This window comes from Corapipo altera, unplaced genomic scaffold (assembly GCF_003945725.1).
Source record: "Corapipo altera isolate COAL_440 unplaced genomic scaffold, ASM394572v1 62, whole genome shotgun sequence".
NCBI classification, from domain to species: Eukaryota; Metazoa; Chordata; class Aves; order Passeriformes; family Pipridae; genus Corapipo; species Corapipo altera.
Genome location: NW_020884894.1, coordinates 1,906,809 through 1,925,637, shown reverse-complemented (window position 1 = coordinate 1,925,637; position 18,829 = coordinate 1,906,809). Strand labels below are relative to the sequence as shown.

The 18,829-nt window shown below is 38.6% G+C and overlaps 1 protein-coding gene across 3 annotated transcripts in view; it reads left to right on the top strand.

The window, feature by feature from the left end:
- The window catches only part of ADCY7 (adenylate cyclase 7), a 61,781-nt gene that overhangs the window by 6,723 nt on the left and 36,229 nt on the right, over positions 1–18,829 (top strand). For all 3 annotated transcript variants that reach the window (XM_027646777.1, XM_027646775.1, XM_027646776.1), the window contains 2 exons: positions 560–680; positions 13,712–13,864. The gene's annotated coding sequence lies outside the window, so the exon portion shown is untranslated. The remainder of the gene's footprint in view (positions 1–559; positions 681–13,711; positions 13,865–18,829) is intronic.

Here is an 18,829-nt window from a genome sequence, read left to right as displayed (position 1 = left end):
GAATACTTATCACAGATAAAGACAATGGATCAGTTTTGATACTTGAATTGTGCAAGTTCTTACTGTTCTGCTTATTCCTTGTGTAGTACCTGTACTAGTGTATGTAGGCCCTGTGCAGTTTATTAGAAGACAGGAATAACATATAGGCAAAGTATACTTCTGTGGCTTTATAACTTCTAGGTCCTGGGAACTTTAAATTCCTTTCTGCTCGCTAGTTATGTAAAAATGACTAATGATGTCTGTGTAAAAAAAATGTGGTTTTTTTTTTTTTCCTTTTTTTTTCTAGAAATATCCTTATATGACTTGAAGAATGAACACAGGAGTAAGTGCAGTGAAGGCAGGGATTTTTCTGGTGTAACTAAGCTGGCTCAAGGAGAGCTGCCACTGAAAGTGGGCAGCACTACTTGCTTCCTGCCCTTGTCCCCCCACCCCTCCCTGGAGACAGCACTGGTGCTCAACTGACCTGCTGCTGAGATGATTCATGGAACTAAATGGGCAAAAAGAATTTTTTTTGAATAGTATAAGCATTTTCTAAGTATGATATTTTTTTCCTCTGTAGGAACAGAACAACCAGGTTAGAGGAAGTGGCAAGAACGTGTTGTTGAACTTCTAGAGACAGACGGGGACGGTTCCCATCGGTGGTGGCTGTGCTGTAAAACTGGGCTCCTGGTTTCCAAGTGGTAAGTTATACTTCTGCAAACATGCTGGAAAAGTGAGCTGGACTGTGTTTTGGTTGAATGTATTGCCAGTTGCATTGTGATCCCAATTCCAGTATTTCTTAAGAGTGAGCTCTGTTCTTCTGTTTTACTTTAACAGCAGGAAATGAACATAAAAAATATTTCACTGTAGTACTTTTTAAAAATCACCTATAGTTTTTTGCAAGTTCCTGAGGAGTATCCTGTTTTGAATTTAGTAGTTTTTACTTTTTATTTTTAGATTGCTAATTGTAACAGTTGCAATCAGCTCCCCACCACCTTTTCCCTCAGGATGCTGCCCTTTTAAAGTAAGGCAGAAGATGCTTTGCAGTGCTAGAGCAACAGTTGACATATACTGTGGTCTGCTTAAGAATGTGCAGTGTTACTGCACACAGAATAGTAACACAAAATTCACAGCTGTTGGAAGATAGTCAGAGCTAGGAGTTGCTCTGAGAAAGTGAGATTTTGATTTGGTAACAGTATAAACACCATGTTTAGCTTTCAAAGAAATAGGAAAAAGCAGTATAGTTAAAACAATTGTAAAAACAATTTGATGCCGTTTTTGCGATGCCACAATAGGCAAAATTCCACACAGGCAGTTTTATTTTCCCCAGTGAGCTGATGTGTTGATTGCTTGCATGTTCAGAGCTCTCTTGCAGAGTGGTAGAACATGATTTAGTGACACAGGTCGTCAGTGTGAGCAGAACCACATGTGGGTGTTAATTGCTTCTGGTCAGGTGCAGACCAATTAATTAACAATGTTGTTAGATAAAGGAGATTAAATTGCAATTAATGAATAGTATAATGGAAGAGTAAAAGGGGAAGTTTTGTTTTTCAAGATTCTGGGCAGATTTAGGCAAGAAATAAGAGTTGCTCTTTTCTCATATTGGCTCTGTGTTCCATAACCATTTATCAAGCATGTTTACACAGGGAATTTGGATGTAGTTGTAGCTAAACTGGTTTATCAGAGTAGCATTAAACACTTGTTTTACAAGTTGAATTAATTTTTGTCCTACTTTCATGCAGGCAGTTGTATTTGGAAATACACTCTGCTGTATTTTGTTCCATGATCATTAGGCTTTCCTTTGAGTTGTCTCTGCTGCCAATAAAATCTGTATACGTAAGAATACATAAACATCTATTAGTATAAATAAATAAAAATAACTAATGTGTCTTTTCTGAAGGCTGTAGAATCTAAAAGACACTGATACTGTGCTTGTTACTTTTTACTGTTCTAAATGTTTTCTTCATCACATTCTGTGCATCAGTATCCCAGGCATCATTCTTTGGGCTTGAGCATTTACAAATAAATAGCTAATTTTTTTAAGAAGCACTTACCAAAAAACCCCAAACAACAAAACTTACTACCTGCTGGTAAGGCTGAGGAGTGTTGGTTGTAGAAAGTGTGGGAAATCTGGGAACTGGAAAGCTGGCAATCAGTTGTTGCAGTTTTTACATGCTGTAAAAAATATTCTCACCGTAAACTGAAGAGCTTTCAAGAGGGGAAAAAGTGAAGTGGGTGGGAGGAAGAAGGATTTCTTTAACTGTGCACTGCCCTCCCAGAAATGTGATAACTGCAGGTTATAGGTAGAGGAGACCTAATTGTATTGTATTGTGATACTATAGTGGACTTGGGGAAAAAACTTGCCGTGATCCAGAGTCAGGCTTAGGTTACTGCCAACGTTGAGATGGGGACTCTGGAGATACCTGAACAGGAAAGGAAGCCCGGTGAGTTTTAAAAGCACTTTTGAAGGCAGCTGCCTAATACATTGGAGAAAAAGTTGTCCAGAAATATTTTTTATTTGCTGAGACCTGAACCCTGCTCTCAGAGCAGTGGCCTAGCAGTGAGCAGGGGAAGTGTGCAGACTGAGTGGGGAACAACTCTATCTCTCTTTTTAGCCTCATGGTTGAATTTAGTAAGTTCTCTTTTTATGTGGCAGTTAGTGGTGGTATCACCCTGATTTTTACCTTCTCTGCAAGATACCAGCCAGCTGTATTGGTGTTTACCCCATATGTGAGTGCTTTAAGCATCTTGGGGTTCTGGGTGCTGCCTCTCTGCACCGGCTCACTGAGCCCGCGTAATGGAAACAACAGCCCTGGATATTAAAATCAGTTCTGACTCTCTCTGTTTGAAGTAGACAAGTTTTTCTGGAGTCCCAAATGCTAGGACCACAAGATGCATAACTAGTTGTTGGGGGAATTTTTAAAGCAGCTTTCCAGGTGACACTGGAGGTTGCTGGTCAGTGGCAAACGAACAATACAGCATGCTGTTCCCTGAATCTTCCTCCTTTGAAGTGCTCTTTAGGATTTGCTCAATGCTCTCCAGGGTTCTCATGTCCCTGTACTTGACACCCCCAGGTGTACAGTACAGGCTTTTCTTTGCTCCATGAGAAGGATTCAAGCAGACTTGGCTTCTCTTGCTGTTCCCTTTGCTGCAGTGTGACCCTCTGGTCACTCACAAACCCTTGGGTGGTCTGTTGCGTGGTTACCACACAATTTGAGTTCAGACCTGAAAAACTGGTTTTTGTATGCACTAACCACCTGTTCTGCTGGGGAACAGCCCAGGTAATTGTGGGTGGTCTTTATTGGTGTCTTATTCAGCAGAGGAGGCTGAGCACTGCTTCTTCCTCCACACAATGCCATCCAACCAGCCCTTCCTAACTGTGTCCGAACAAAGGACTGTTATGTTTAAAGTGTCAGTAATGTCCACCTGAACTTCAGAACACATATGTAGGCTCCTGTGACAGTCCTAAGGAATTTGTGATTACAGAGAAGAGCTGCTTATGATGGCACTGTTTCCTCATCTCCCCCAACAGTGTACACGGTCAGGCTGCATGTCTTCTAACATAAATGTATATTCTTACTTTGGGGAGCAACGTGGTAATTATGGCCAGGCTAGTTTTTAGACAATAGCCAGGCAGGTGACAGGTCTGCCTTCCAACCTAAGAGGGTGACTGCACAAAATGTTGCCAGGGAGCAAGTTAAAATGCCATAGTTATTACCTGTGCATAATGTTATCCTGCATAAGGTAAACGTGAGGCAGGTAATTCTACTTTCCTTTACAGGAGGCTGTGAGTTTGTACATTGGCAGTTACTATGGGAGATTTTACATGCTATTAATCTTCATGTTTTAATCGATCTGCTAATAATTTGTTTGTGTAACTAGGTAGGTAGGTTTCTTTACCGTCGTAGCCTTTAAAAAAAAATCTTTAAAATATGGATAATTTGATAACTTGGACAGACCATTTATAGAACACAAACTGCATTGTGTGCCTTTTGATTGGAAGTAATGCTTGAGTCATAAGAATCCCAAGATCAAGTAGTTTTCTCTAGTTCTAAGCTGCTTGGGATGATTGCCTGTATTCCCATAAAATAGTCCTTATTGTTAATTCTTTTCTATGTTGCCATATAGCCAACAGCATGGGTTGTGTAGCTATATAGCTAATAGCAGGTTTTACTCAGCTGCTCTTTCTCTGTTTAAAGAAGCCAAGCCTTTTTTTTTACACAGTAGTAACCTGGTGGGTTGTTGCACCCTCCTTGCACTATTGTCAAACATAGCTTTTGGTTATGAATTGTTTACAAAAAAACTCCAAACAACAAAACAAAAACCCAAACCAAACAAACAAAAAGGCATTTCAGAACTGTAAGCTGATGTTTCACTTCCCTTATGAATTTTTGTCTACTTTTGGCCAAAGCTGAGTTTTTTTCTGAAACCAAGTGCTAAAAGCTTCATTTAAAACACAATTTTGTGATTTAGGGTCCACTAAAAATATCTACTATCGTTGATATTCTGATAAAACACTAACATTTTAAGTCAGTGGGCTAAATTATTCTTATAACTACCTTCCTGTCTTAATGGAGAAGTCAGCAAACTTTTAAGCATTTTCTTTGGGCCTATGACTTAAGTTTTTATGTCTATTTCCCTATAATGAAATATTAACTTCAGATTTCAGGTACACTAAGTGAAGGAATATATGGCAAAGATTATCTGCTATGCTTCTGGAATATGCCACACAGTTACCTTGGGTTTGTACTTTCCTGTAGCTTGTTTGTACAAAAGACTAATTTCTGAGCATGAACTAAGAGTCCTGACACAAACATCTGCTTTTATTGATGAGCTTCCTGGCATTTCTTTTGTTTGACTTCTGCCAGAATGAGAAAATGTCTTTTCTTCTTGGGGATTTCTTTGAGTTCCTTGATGCGTCACTCACTGAATCATCCCCGTTCCTTACACTGACCCCCTCCTGATCCTTTCTGCAGGGTCACAGAACAGGGGCAGGCTGGGGAAGTCGCTCAAGCTCTTGGAGGAGGAGCAGTCACCAGGCCAAGAGAATGCTCCCTATCTGCAAGGGGGGAGCATCAGATCTCTGGTCTGGCTGTGTCAGCCCTGGGAAGGTCACTCACACATGGCTGTGATCAGAGTCCCTTGGGAAATGTGGTTTTGTGCTGACTTCCAGGCTTCATCTCAGCCAAAGGAGGAAACTTGAAGGGAAACTGATAAAATCTAACACCACTTAAAAGAACTGATGCATTAATAATTGTATTTGCTGTCATGAATATAATTTTCTCTAAATTTTAATTTTTGTTTATTGTGGGTGACTCAAGTCCTTGCTTTTTGTTCACAGTACAGATTTATTTCAGCTGTGGTGGTGATAGAGTGGACATCATCTCGTGTTCCTAGTACATGTAAAATCTCTCTGATATTTGAGATGCTTGATTTGCAACTTTGGTTTTACTTTATTTTACTACTTCTGTGTGTCATCTTGCCAAAGAAATTGAGATTTCATAAAATTGGTGTTTTTGTAGAGTTTAGTGAATGTTGGTTCAATGTTCATCATATCAGTCTAGTGTCTAAATACTAAAACTTTTTCTTAATGCTTTCCTTATTTGTGCTTGATATCTGCTACTGACAGTGCACACCGTGTTTCCCAATGGGACACTTCTCTTTTACCCCACTGAGTTTTCTTTGAACATCACTTGAACTTCTGTGCATTTCTTACAAATCTCCTGCCTTCCCCAGGTACCTTTTTTTGGAACTCCATCTAAAGCTGAGACCTTGTGTGAAAGATGTAGAAAGTCTTTTTCTGTGCTTGTCACTGAGCACATTCAAGCAGTTGTGTAGTTCTGTAAAAGTGCTGTAGAGTGACTAGAATGCTTTGAGACCTAAGTTTTGACTGTTTGCTTGTATTTAATTTCTTTACTGTCAGGGTTTTCTTATGCTTATATATGCCTATATCGATATTGAACAAAGAGACAGTGATTAAATTATTGGTATAGCCCAACATATTTGTGCCTGAATACAGTACTTGCTTACAGTCATTTTAAGGAGTGGATTAGAACTTTTTAACAAAAATACATACCAGACATTTTCACTTACATTTTATTCCTTCCCTTCCTCATTTCTGACTTGTGGTGTCTGTATGCCTAGGCTTAGCATGGTGATAAAGTGGTAAAAGCCTGGATGTAAACTAGTGTTGCAATTTAAATAAATGCTACAATATTTTTATGTCTGTGTGTAATACACAGAGTACCTAAAAATGTAGATTTGCCTGTTTTATGCATGATTAATGTCACTGAAGGATTGCATATGGCTGATGTTTTTCCTTGCCCTGAAACACTCGGGTGTTAGCTCCTGGGTGAAGTGAGCAGACTCAGTGATAGATACAAATACAGGATTTGTCATATTGTGCATTATATTGTATTTCAGTGGTTTCTACTTCATTTCTTAAAATTTGGCTTTTGACATACTTTCATTTTCAAGCACCATGGTATTTCACAGTGAAAGTTTATGAAAGTCAGTTAAATTAATTTAAAAACAACAAAAATGAGTGAAGTGTTAGTGTGTGGTGTTTGGATTTGTAAATATTTGGGGATTGTGTTACTTCAGAAACACTACACACATGTAAATGTTTGCCTTTTTCTTTTCTTTCTCATTGGGAACTCATATGTCTTTTGAGGTTGGTAATGAAATGCAAAAATACTTGGTTTTGAGATTAACCTGTGGAAGGTGTGTAAGATAGAAAACATATATTACAAGCTGCAAAATGGTCATGAAATAATTGATGTTGTTTCAGTTTTTGTGCTTAGCTCCCTTTTGCTTAAAAGTGTGACCTAAGCTTTTCAAACAGTTCTTTTTATCTGCAAACTCCTTTAATTATTCCTCCCTTATTCCTGCCTTTGAATACAGATCCTTTTGGTGTACATCTTACCATGCAACACTTGTAAGTTGGAAGGAAAGAGCACTTTTTTTTCTCCACGTGAAATTACTTGATTTTTAGGCAGCAAACTTGAAGTGTGATTTCATGGTGGAAGCATAAACCTGGCAGTCAAAAGATGTGAGTAGTGCTCACAGGGTGATTCTAGCAAGTCTGATTTATTTCTGGCTTTTTCTTTCTGTGAAATGTTGATAGAAATAAGAGTACATGAGGTTTTATTTACTCATCTTGGAGGCTCCCAGACAAAAGTGGAAAGCATTCTGGACATTAACAGTAATTTGGCTGCTGGAAGTTGCCCAAAGTACTGGCAGTATGTTCTTGCTCTAACTGGAAAATAAAGTAGCAGTTCTCCTTTCTTTAATAAGCGTGAGTCTGCTTGGATCCTGCTCAGCAGCCTGTTGGGAAAGTCATCACTTCTAATAGCACAGGGCCCCAGGGACCACCACAGGGCACTGGCTGGCTCAGTACTGACTCACAGCCTGAATTGCTGGCACTGCTCATCTAGAAAAATGATGCAATTACGACTCTCCTCCCTGGTCTGGGAAAGCATCTTGGACCTCCTCATTCACAGCTTCAATTTTCAGAGATGGGCTGAGCCAGTCTGGCTGGGGTGAGTCTTCCCTGCTTGCGTGTACTTATCAGTCCCCATTCTTTACAGTCTTGATTATTTCCTGCAGGTTGTGGAGTGTGTATAACTAAACTGCTAATGACTTCTGCTGGATGTTAAAAGAGAAAATTACAGACCACCCTGACTACTTGCTTGGCAGCGGCATAGAGGTCTGTTTTCCCCGAGAAGCTGATCTGTTGCTGGCTCTTGCCTGGCAGCTCTCTGGGCTGTCCCTCATCCTGGGGCACATGTGGGAGCACAGTTCTTCCCATGACAGCTGCAGCAACATTTTCAGGTTAAGGAGCACATTCCTGCTGTCACCTCCTTGTCCAGCCTCTGCTCAGCAGCCAAATGCTCTCAGCTGTGTTGGCTGCGCTGCCCACAAAGCTGCTGCACATAGTCAGTGACCCATCTGCCTCTTGGGCAAAAAGAAACAAAACCTGGGAGAGACAAATGGTTATTTTTGAGCTGATCTGACTGCATATAGACCTAGAAAAGTGACAGGCATGTACCAAAAGAATGGTGTGCTGTGGTGACAAGATAGGAGCAAGTGGTGGGGAGGAAGAGCAAAGAGAAGGAGAAACTTGAGCAAATATTACTGGAGACAATGCTGTTGCAGAGCCACAGCCAAGACCTGTGGATTTAGTTCTTTAAAATGAGCAGCATAACTTTTCTCTCTAGATTTCTGTTCGTTAAACTGATTTAAACTCTGTGTGTAGGGAGGATGGTGATTTATGAAGAAATGTGCATTTGCTGTAGCAGGGAGTTGCACTTGAACATGCTCCTCACATCTCTCTGCCCATGTGGGCCCTTCCCCCGTTATATGAGGGTTTGCTGCTCAGGCAGTGAGTTGTGTGTTAGCAATGAGGAAGTGATGGTAATGGTGCATGTGTCAGCTTGAACCAGGCCTAAAAAAGTGCTGGTGGTGTTACAACCACATGAAAGAAACTTCATGATTTCATCCACTGTTCTGTCACGCCATTGCTCCAAGATGCTGATTTCACTTGCTACTGAAAAGCTGGTGTTAAATGAAAGGTTCCCCCACCAGCCCCTGTTTCTGTAACTGAATTTACAGCACTGATTCACTGTGCTGTGTTTGTAACCACCATGTCTGTCAGTGGGAGCTGAAGGGTGGACATTCTGCTGTCCTTAACATCATGCATTCTTATTTAATTATATATTTGTTTTTAAAAATAGAATGCAATTACACAATAACTTAATTATTTTTTTATGTGATGTTTAAAGCCCAGCATTGTGCTTCCTGCCACAGCTGAACAGACTTTCTCCTCTAGGAATTATATCAGTTTCTGGAAGTATGAGATTAAAGTCCAACAAAATATTTAAGTGCCAACAGAGATGTTTACTGTAATGAATTGTTATAGTTCAAAATTATTTGTGTTTTATAAGCTTGGGACTACTGTATACCTAAAAAGTCTTGTGAGTATTCATTTTTAACATCAGCACCTTTTGCGGGTGGATGTTGGTATTAGGTCAGCTCCTTTGTGAAAGAAAAAGGGGATACACTTGGAGCCAGCCAGTAGAAAATCCGTAGGAGGGCTAAAAGCTAGAAAATGGATTTAAGTTCGTTGCTTTATCCACAACAGTTGTTCTTCTCATACTGGCACTTAGGCCTTCAGAAGGTTTGGAGAATTTGTATGTGCACAGGATGGAAATAGGGGATTACAGATGAGAGAAATCAATCTGGAATTTATTATGCTTTAACTGCAGGATGTGGTCATTGAAATAACATTCTTGGGTTTTTGGCAAAAACTCAGTAATTTCGTGTGAGTTTGTAAGACAGGGGTAGCCAAGTTCAGCTGCAGCAAGAGGTAAGATGAAGATGGGGATTGAAGGCTCTTCAGTGAGTTGTAACATGTACAGCCAGCATGCTCCTTCATGTTGTAGTTCAGGAATTTAAAAATCCCTTTTATAGGAGAAATCAACACACTCTTGACTCTTCTTGCACTTTTCAATGTTATTGTGATGGTAATTTGGGAGAAGAAGTAGTACCAGTTTTATCTAATATTCTTTGCTTTGTTCTGGCTTTCTTTTTTGTTTCTGAGCATTTCTGTTGTTTCTACAATAGACTGTCTGGATGCTTCTGAGTAAAATAAATTTTAGGCTAGTGATGAGTTCAATTTCTATTTCCTTATACTGTCATTTAGCATGGAAGTGATCTTTAGAAGATCTACAAGTGTGTTAGCCAGGCAGTAAAATAGAAAGAAGTACCGCATTATTTGTAATATTTTTAGTTTTATTTATAAATTAATGTTTATTAAAATATATATAAAATATGAAATAGATTTTAAACATTTCTGAAAAATATTGAGAGTTCTTAAATAAGAACTGTGTGTAGCTGAGGGGAAATAATAATAGTAGTGTTGTAAAACAGCATCTGAAGGATCTGCTCGTTAAGGTAGATTTTAAGTATAGCACAGGATTTTAATGATACAAATCACATTTTTGTTTTAAAATACTTTCATTGAGTTAAAATTACTGTAATGAAATGTGCTTTTTACAGATTAGAAATAAAATTGTTTCAAACCAGTACTCAATGCACATTATGCCACAGTATCTTGTTCAACGATACTTCAAGTAAATGTCAGTGTTTCAGTGCAAAATAATTATTAGTGAAGCTCAAAAGAGATGATAAAAGAGATTTGCTGTAAAATATTTCGCTTCTCAGTGTAAACGTGATTATTTGAAATAAATTAAGATATTTCTACAATTGTGGATATTCAAGATGAGCATTCAAATTAGAGCTCCAACAGAATCGGTGTCATCCTCCTAGCAGGATAAACCTTGAGTCTCCTGGCAACTTTATAGTTTTAAGTTAATAAATAAACTGTGTAGATAACCAGAAACTCTTGGTGCATTGCAGTGTTTCTTTACAGAGTTTTGTTAAGGTGTCCACTGAACCAGTCAAAAAGTCTGAGTAAAAATAGTGTGAACACTTTTGAAAATAATTATAATTAATAATTTCTATTTATGTTGAAAAAATTGAGTTACTGGTGGCAATATAAAGCATATCTAATAACTACACTAAAAGAAAAAGTGAAGGGGGCTTTTTTGAAAAAGAAGTCAAACAAAATCAGTGTTTTTTTTAGCTTCTGTACAATTTCCATAGCCACAGTGAATTCTGGGTTTTCAGTTTATTTAATATTATGTTGAATATCTTAAACAAAACTGGGAAGAATCAACCAATTTTGCAAATATTTACTCTAAGCAAAGTTAAATTTGGTGAAATATGGTAAGTCTGGGATTTTATAATACAGAAAGAATCTATCCTTCTCTTATTGAATTTGTTATGTGAAATTTGTGTTTCTTGAAGCTAATTAAGTCTCCCTAAAATTAATCAAGAACTGTTGTCATGTACTCTTCTGTGTGCTCCAATACTCCAGACTTAAAGGAAACATCTTAAAGACATCTAAAGGAAACAACTTAAAGGAAAACAGTAATAGACAGAGGTGTTTCTAAGAAGGAAGACCTTTTGTTAATACTGTAGGGGTTTTTTCCCCCACTTTTGACCAGTTTTAGCTGATAAAGTTCAGATAGTTTACAAAACAACAACAAAACACCAAATACAGCAAATCTGTGCTGCAGGTGCAGCATTGATCCACCAGCTCAATATTATACAAATAGCAATTTGGTAGGTGTGAAAAGCAACTGCTGCGGTAGCAGCGAGGTGCAGGGCTCATAATGTAACCGGTTAAATGTTCTTCAGTCAAAATGAAAGTGCCCCACAAGCTGTTGCCAGGGCAATAGGCGCCTGTGGTTAGTGCTGAATGCAGGGAGGCTTGTCTGCCTTGCAGATCAAAAAATGGCTCAAAGTACTTTGTGTATCACTTTACTGCCGGAAACTTGCTGCTTATCAGCACACGGGTCTTTGTGCCTCCGAGGAGCTTCGGTTACAAATGCAGAGAGGATCTTTCTTTTTTAACTTCCCTTCCCTTTAGATTTTGATGTGAAATATTTCTGCCAGGTGCTATCCTTGTTTGTAATGTCTGTGTATGATAGGAAGGTTACTGTCCCTAGGGCCTGATCCCGAGAACACTTCTAGTGGAGCAGCAGCTTGATCCCTCTGTAACTGAAGGGAATCTCACATGCAACTCTTTATCTGGGGCTCTGGCAAAATTTACACTTTTAGGCGTATCTTTTAAAAAGAATTAAAAATCAGTGTAATTTTGTCCTTACATTAATTCTCTAAAGACCAACTAGCTGTGTAGTAAGTATGAATTACTACAGCACCTTCATTAAAGTGGGATGATTTTTAAAAACTATCATAGTTTATTTTTCTAAAATCACAAAATTTCTGGGACTCACTAAGCTATTTGGGCATCCTCCTCATTTTCCCAGTTGAATACCAGTTAAACCACTGCCCAGTGTTGCCCTCCAGACGACACTGGTCCATTTCAAAGGCACATGAGGCAACTCTCATGGTTACCAGAGACTCATCCTTAATACTGGATACATAATATCATGAAAGTAAAGCAGCAGCTTATTTGGGCATTCCAGATTGAATATGTAACAGGTTGAACAAAGTCTTATTTTTATCTACTTTTAGGCATGCACAGAGTCAACAGGTTTGTATCTGCCTTTTCAGATGAACTCCATGAGATATTGTAGTTTTTTCCCTCTCATCTACCTCCAAGGCTGCCAAAATGCTTCGTCAGGATTTTGACCTTTTTCATAAGAACCTTTTCCAGTACCACTTAACTGTTATGAATATGGATGCATGTTGGGCTTGGCTAGGTACAGCTGAGTGCTGGCCAAAACCTAATGGAACTTGGTCACAGCTGTCCCAGAGCTTAGGTATGAACTGGACATTTAGCCCAGGGGGCAGAATGGAGTGCCTATTTGGGGTGATGATTCAAATAGTTTGGGTATTCTTGCAAAAATTTAACTGAAAATTACTATAGATTTATTTTAATTTTTGTTGCAATAAAACACTTTGCATCCACTCTGATTTTGTGCCAGATTATTTGGCAGTTTCCCACGCCTTTTGGGTTCCAAAGTGGGTCTCTAATGACGGAGCTTTGGGGTGAACAATGAAGTAGATGTTGATATTGTGCCTTCCCAGCACACCTATTTAACTTGTATCAGATTTCCCACTGACATCTTAATTTGGATTTCCTGCTCTGGCTTCTTTTTGGGTCATTCTTTCAACACTGCTGTATAACCATGTACTCCTCCTCTTGGTTCCTGCCCCTGTTGAGCGTGTGCTGGATTCCAGCACTGAATAGTGACCATCCAGGGCTCCAGCTAGTACCTGATACTGTGCTGAGCTATTGAACTCCCTTGGCATCTTGTCACATCTAACCAGTTTTTCCCAGAGTGCATGTAAAGCTGGTAAAGTAGGAAGAGAGGAAGACAAAGCCAAGGACTGTTACATATAATATGAATTCCTCTACTAGACAGCTGGTGCTCTGCATTCAGGGATGATACCTGACCACATCTTCTGATCATTCTGCCTACCTGGAGGTACAATCTCCTGTTCATGACATCCTAGGAATATGCATTTCTGCCCTTCTCGTGCTCCAAGACAAACAAATGTAGTAGCAGAATCTTTCATTTCCATACTAACAATAGAGAAGTCTTTATCCAGACTTGCAAGGTGCAGGGAGGGTATGTTTTGCTGGTTTTCTTTTCTTTTTTTTAACTAGTTTTCCTGCCATATTGTCATATTTGCAGATGTGCAATATTTTATGCTGGTTTGAATTATACACTGTTTTACTTCAAATTCTCTTCTTGGGGTGTTTTTTTTAATTGCTGATATTTGATCTTGTGCATAATGAAACTTACTGAAGTACTTAAGGGTTGCATTATCTATGATGCTGTGAAATTTAGTAAAATATTTTTATACTGTTTTTAACAGGGTATCCTTTGCTGTTACAGAAGCTTTGCTTGAAAAGCATTGAGGTCAGTTAGCATAAAGATGATGCCTCTCATCAGTCTTCAACCTTCTTCTCAGACATTTCCATCTATCATTAAATGTGTTTCAGTCAAGTTACATTCATGCTGCAGTGTGCCACAGTATAATTAAGTACTTTTTCTTCTATTGATTGAGTAAAGGTTCATAGTATGTAGAGATAGATTGAGTAGATTTTTCTTCTGTGAACTATGAGGGGAAGAAATGGAAGCATTGTTAATGCCTACAGTGGTCCTTGGAGTAAAGATTCCCTCTCTCATTGCAGGTTCCTGTGTGTGATACATCAAAAGATTTAGTGTCAAGGATTATGCCTGAGTGGGCTGCACTCACTCTGCTGCAGGAATTTCAAAATGACTGAGCAGACCATAGTGGAGTGGAGAAATACAGCTTTTGCCAATGAATCCTGTGGCTTGTAATGGTAAGCAAATGTGTTTCTTATCAGTAGTCTCAGTAAGATTTTGGTCCACAAAAGCCTGGAGTAATGTGCTGTGACAGCTCAGCGTTACAGTCCAGGTAAAAAGTGCTTTTTGAACAGCTGCTGTTGAGGTTTAACACCCTGCCCTGGGGGTTGGTTGGGTGCTGACCAATGGGAACCTGCACGGGGATTTTGGTGCATACATCACTGTTTTGAAAGGTTCTTCTGTGGACTTCATGTTTCTCTGAGGCAGGAACTGCACAGCTTTTCAGAGAAGTGACTTTTGCCTTGGCCTGTTAGTTTGCTATGTCTGTTGTGTTATTTCAATTTTGGAATTAACTAGTTTTGTTTTAATACTAGTTAACTGGACTTAGTATCAGCAAATCCAAAAGACAAAACTGCTTAAAGAGAATTTAATTTTAAAGTGTCTGCTTCATTTTGGCTGTGCCAGGTGAGATAGCCATGTTTTCCCTGGTGAGTCAGTGCTTTATTGGTGCAGGTTTCCAGTAGCTTGTTGGAGTTGGGAACAGTTTGACGGGGCTGGCTGTCAGACAAAGCTTTGAAAATGGTAAGATGAAAGATAAGATGAAACAAGAAGACAGTTGATTAGGTCTGTGTTCACACAATCAAAACTTAGCGTGGCATGTTGGTTGTCACTGGAAAGCTCTCACTGTTTCTGCATGGTTCTCTCTTTGTGTCATGCAAGAGAGCTTACAGGCACTCATCAATGCTTGGCTCATGTTGTCTGGACCAGAGAAAAATATGTATACAACTCCTAAAAATTTTCTAGTGTGTGTTGCTATCAAGTGAGGCTGAAAATACAAGATTTCAGAGATTTGCAATCCATTATCATTCTTTTATTTCAGAATGAGTCCCCAAAGGACCTTTCCTAAACCAGATATTACATTTTGGAAAACTGTAAAAAAAAGGAATTGTGTGTGTTTGACTGCTGGTGTGTCCTGAGGTAGGGTATGAATGTAGAAACAATGCTTCTCTTAGAAATGTCTGTCTCCTTGGTGGTGTTTTTAATATTTAACCTCCAAGGGAGGGAACTTCCTCATTGCAAGTGTTAGTTTTAGTTTTTTTGGCTGTGAAGTACGGATGTGGTGGTGTAGCAAATGTTGTACAGTTAAGTTTGGGGAACATTAAAATTCCCCTGAAATAAATAGAATATAGAAATAAGATTTCTAAAACATGTACTTGATGGGACTTATTCTTGAAGTACCAGGCATTAAGTAAAGGGGGATTGGATTTAATGTCTTCTTATCTTCCCCCTTGTTTCATAAATAGTATGGAGGCTTTGCTTTCATAAAGGGTATTTTTTACATTGACATTCATACTGTAATATCACCCTGCAGTGCATTGCTCCAGATACTGATGTCCATCTCTTGGCCATGTGCTGAGATTTATTTCCAAAGTGAGATTGTCAGTGGGTCTGATTGCTTTGAGAAGAGTTGAGTAAACAGAAATTCAGACAGAAGCAGTGGTTTTGGCCTTTGGCAATAGACACAAGTGATGTTGTTCTTACACTATGGTTTACTCTTGCATTTTGGTTATCATGTTTGGCAAAATTGTTTTAAAAAAATGTTTGGTTCTGTAAAAATAGAGACTGGAACAAAAAAAGTCAAAGAAACCCAAGTTGTTGTTGATGCCAGTGCCTTGGTTGAATTTTGGGTGCCCTGTGTGTTTCTATTCACTTCAGTAACATGGAAGTATTGTAGGTAAGAGAGAGAGGAGCCTCTTTCTCTGTTGTGCTGTTTTAACTGGACTCAACCAAAATAGCAAATGATTTCTTATCTCATGGGTTTTATCTTCTTCCCTCCCATGGCGTGGCCCTTGTCCCTGCACCTGTTCTGTGCAAATACACTATTTACCCTAGAGGTGGGAAAGACTCATTTCTGTGTTGAACTGTAACAACCCCCTTAAATAACTATGTGAGACAGCAAAAAATGAGAGTAATGTCTGATGTCCCTTACACTCCTGTGTAAGTGTTCACAGTGATTTATTTTAATTTTTATTTTTTATTTTTTGCACATTTGTTGATGTTTCTAGTTATAGTTAGAAGAGTCCAGTTACATCTTAGTACTTTCTCTGTCACATGTGCAGTCTGTACTTCTTGACTGCTTTACTGAATTAAAATATCTGAGGCATATTCAAAGTATTGCAGTACAAATGAGAGAGATTTCATTGTAGATGTAATTAATGATATTGAGATTAGAAAATTTATCGTACTGAGCAATTTTGTTTGCTTTATGCTGTAATTCTGTAACCTAAATGAGATCATGCCTGAAAAGAACCAGCTTGACAGTTCAGACATACCTTTCTTGACTTTTTTTTCCTTATTGCTAATTTCAATAAAGGCTGAATATTACCTACCGCAATACATTTTTTTCCTTAAAAAATAGATCTTCTGAAAATATCAGGAATTTTAATTTTGGGGAAAATCAGTGATATTCTAGTAGTAATTGTTGAGGTTTACACACACAGAGACTCTGTCCCTGTTCCTGCCTTAGCTGAAAACTCTGTTTTTCCCCATAGTGCTCAAATTTAATGTTCTGTGTTTTAAGTGTGTTTTTTTTTTTCTGCAGCTTATATAGCTTAATATTGTGGAGTTTATTACTTTAAATAACTGCACAAGCACTCTGCTTTTGGTATAATTAAACTGAAATTACACAATGAAAAGGTATCCTGGCTTCTGAGGACACCGTGTTCAAAGACATGAATTTTAAATAGGTCACTGAAAACTGAGAGTGGAATATTGACTTTTGAGTGGTAAGTTCAATTTTAAACCAGCTAGAGTCAGGAAATCTATCTGTAGGATGTGACGGGGGGACAGGGAGTCAAGAAATAATCACACACCTTGGATTTTGAAAGATGCAAAGAACAGCTCAGTTCCCTTCAGGTGTGATGTATCTCTTTACACCCTGGAGTTTGCTGCTTATGAAAACCAGGATTATGAAAGGCCTGCTTCCTCCTCTGCCCCACTGAGCCAGACCCAGCAGTTAATTACAAGGCTTAATAGATTCGTTGGTTAAACCACCATGTGTTTTCACAATAAAAACTACCTTAGAACAGTAGTAAACCCTCCTATGTAATTCAGTTACATCAATCTCATTACATGGACTCTTCTTTCTTTTTTTTTCCTAAGTTTGTGAGCTGGTCTTAAATTACCAGTCAGTTTTCTGAGCCATCTTCTGTCACCATCTCTCTGCCCTACCTGGATCAGTAACACAGAGATTTCTTTCTGTGACTGTAATCTCTTTCCTCAAAGCACATCCTGTAATAATAGTAGTACTTCAAAAGGAGCAACAAACACCCCACCTTCCCGCCCCCAATTTTAGAAATCGTGTCCTTGATATTCTTTTTCTCACCTGTGAGAGGTGATGAGTCAGTTTAACAGCTCGATGCTGCCATTGCTTTCCTACTTGTGGTTTGCTTTTCCTCTCAAAACTCTGGGCCAGCTCCAGAGCTCATTGATACCTCTGCTGTTGCACTCCCCCACTCTGACAGAGGTGTATTGTAGAACAAACAATTTAGAGAAGAAGTAATCTACTGAAATTAGAATGTGAATAAAAAAAAGTTCAGTTTCAATGTTTTCTTTGCACTATATTTAGCACTGTCATTGCCAAGGCTCTTAATGTTCAAGGGCAAAGCTCAGGTGATATAGTGTTGCTGATTCCTCAGACAGTGGTGGGATTTCTCCCACTTTTGTTGTTTTATTTTGTTTGTTTGTCTTTTTTTGTTGTTGTTGTTGTTTTTCAAATGACAGATTACTTTTTGTATTGATTTGGCTTTTTTAGGTAAATATAGTTCTGAGTGATGATGTCTTGAAGGGGGCATGCTCACTTTTCATAAGAAAGTAGAAGTAAATGTAAGGAAGATTTTTCTGTATTGCAGAAGGAGCTCTTCAGAAATTAAATGCAACTAAGGAAAGTGAAATTTCACACGAAAGCCTTCAAAATATAAGAAAAGGTTCACCTTTGTAAAGTAACTTGCCACTGCTAGCGGATAGATCACTAAAAACACACCTGTTCTCCATTTAGTATTTTTGTATGAGTTGAAAAAGCTAAGGTGACTGCAGGTTAACATCTGAAAGCAAAGTTTAAAAGGAAGAAGTGTTGTCTTTAACATGAATGGTATTTCCTGTGGTGTACATTGGGATTGCTGAAGTTCATTTCCTAGACTGAATTAGTTGTGGAGTCCACTAGACTGAAGATTATTTTTGCCTGAAATCCGTATTTAATCTACTAATCTCCTTCAATTATTCTACTGGATGTTTATAGATTCCTGATTCCCTTTATATATCTGCTAATGGATAATTACAGTCAGCAATCATTCTTGTCAGGGAAATTGCTAAAGTAATTTCAGAAACACTGTTGTTATTTGTGTGAAACAAAAGATAGAATGAAAATCAAAATTGTACTGTCTGTCTGGTGCTGTAGTAGTTAAAGATGGAAAAACTGCTTCTACTTGCTTTTGTGAGTAGTTATTGAGAGGAATAAGGCAATTTATATCAATTCCTTTGGTTCTTGCTGTTAGGGTTTGTTTTAGTATTTTGGGATGTGACTGCTCTTTGGTAACCAGACAGCTCCAGGTGATCAAGGCTTGAGTTCTTGGCAGATAAACAACTAAGTGAAAAAATGCTTTCAAAATTATCCAGGTGGTTACTGTGGATGTGTTCATTTGTAAATACATCAGTAGCTTTGAAGTTCAAAACAGATCTGCAATATTCTTGGATTCTGTTTGGAAAGGCATTAACTTAGTCAGTAGCTGCTATGAATAATTCTCCTAAGAGGGGGGAAGAAGGATGGGATCACTGGCTGTCTGCACATCCTGACGTGGGCTGGAGGGTGAAGGTTTGCCAGATCCACTCCCCTGCCTGTGACAGAGCCAGCACCTGGAAACTGTTCCTACTCTACAAATACAGAGAACAAAGGAGGGCCATCCCGAGAGCTGTTTCATAGTTCT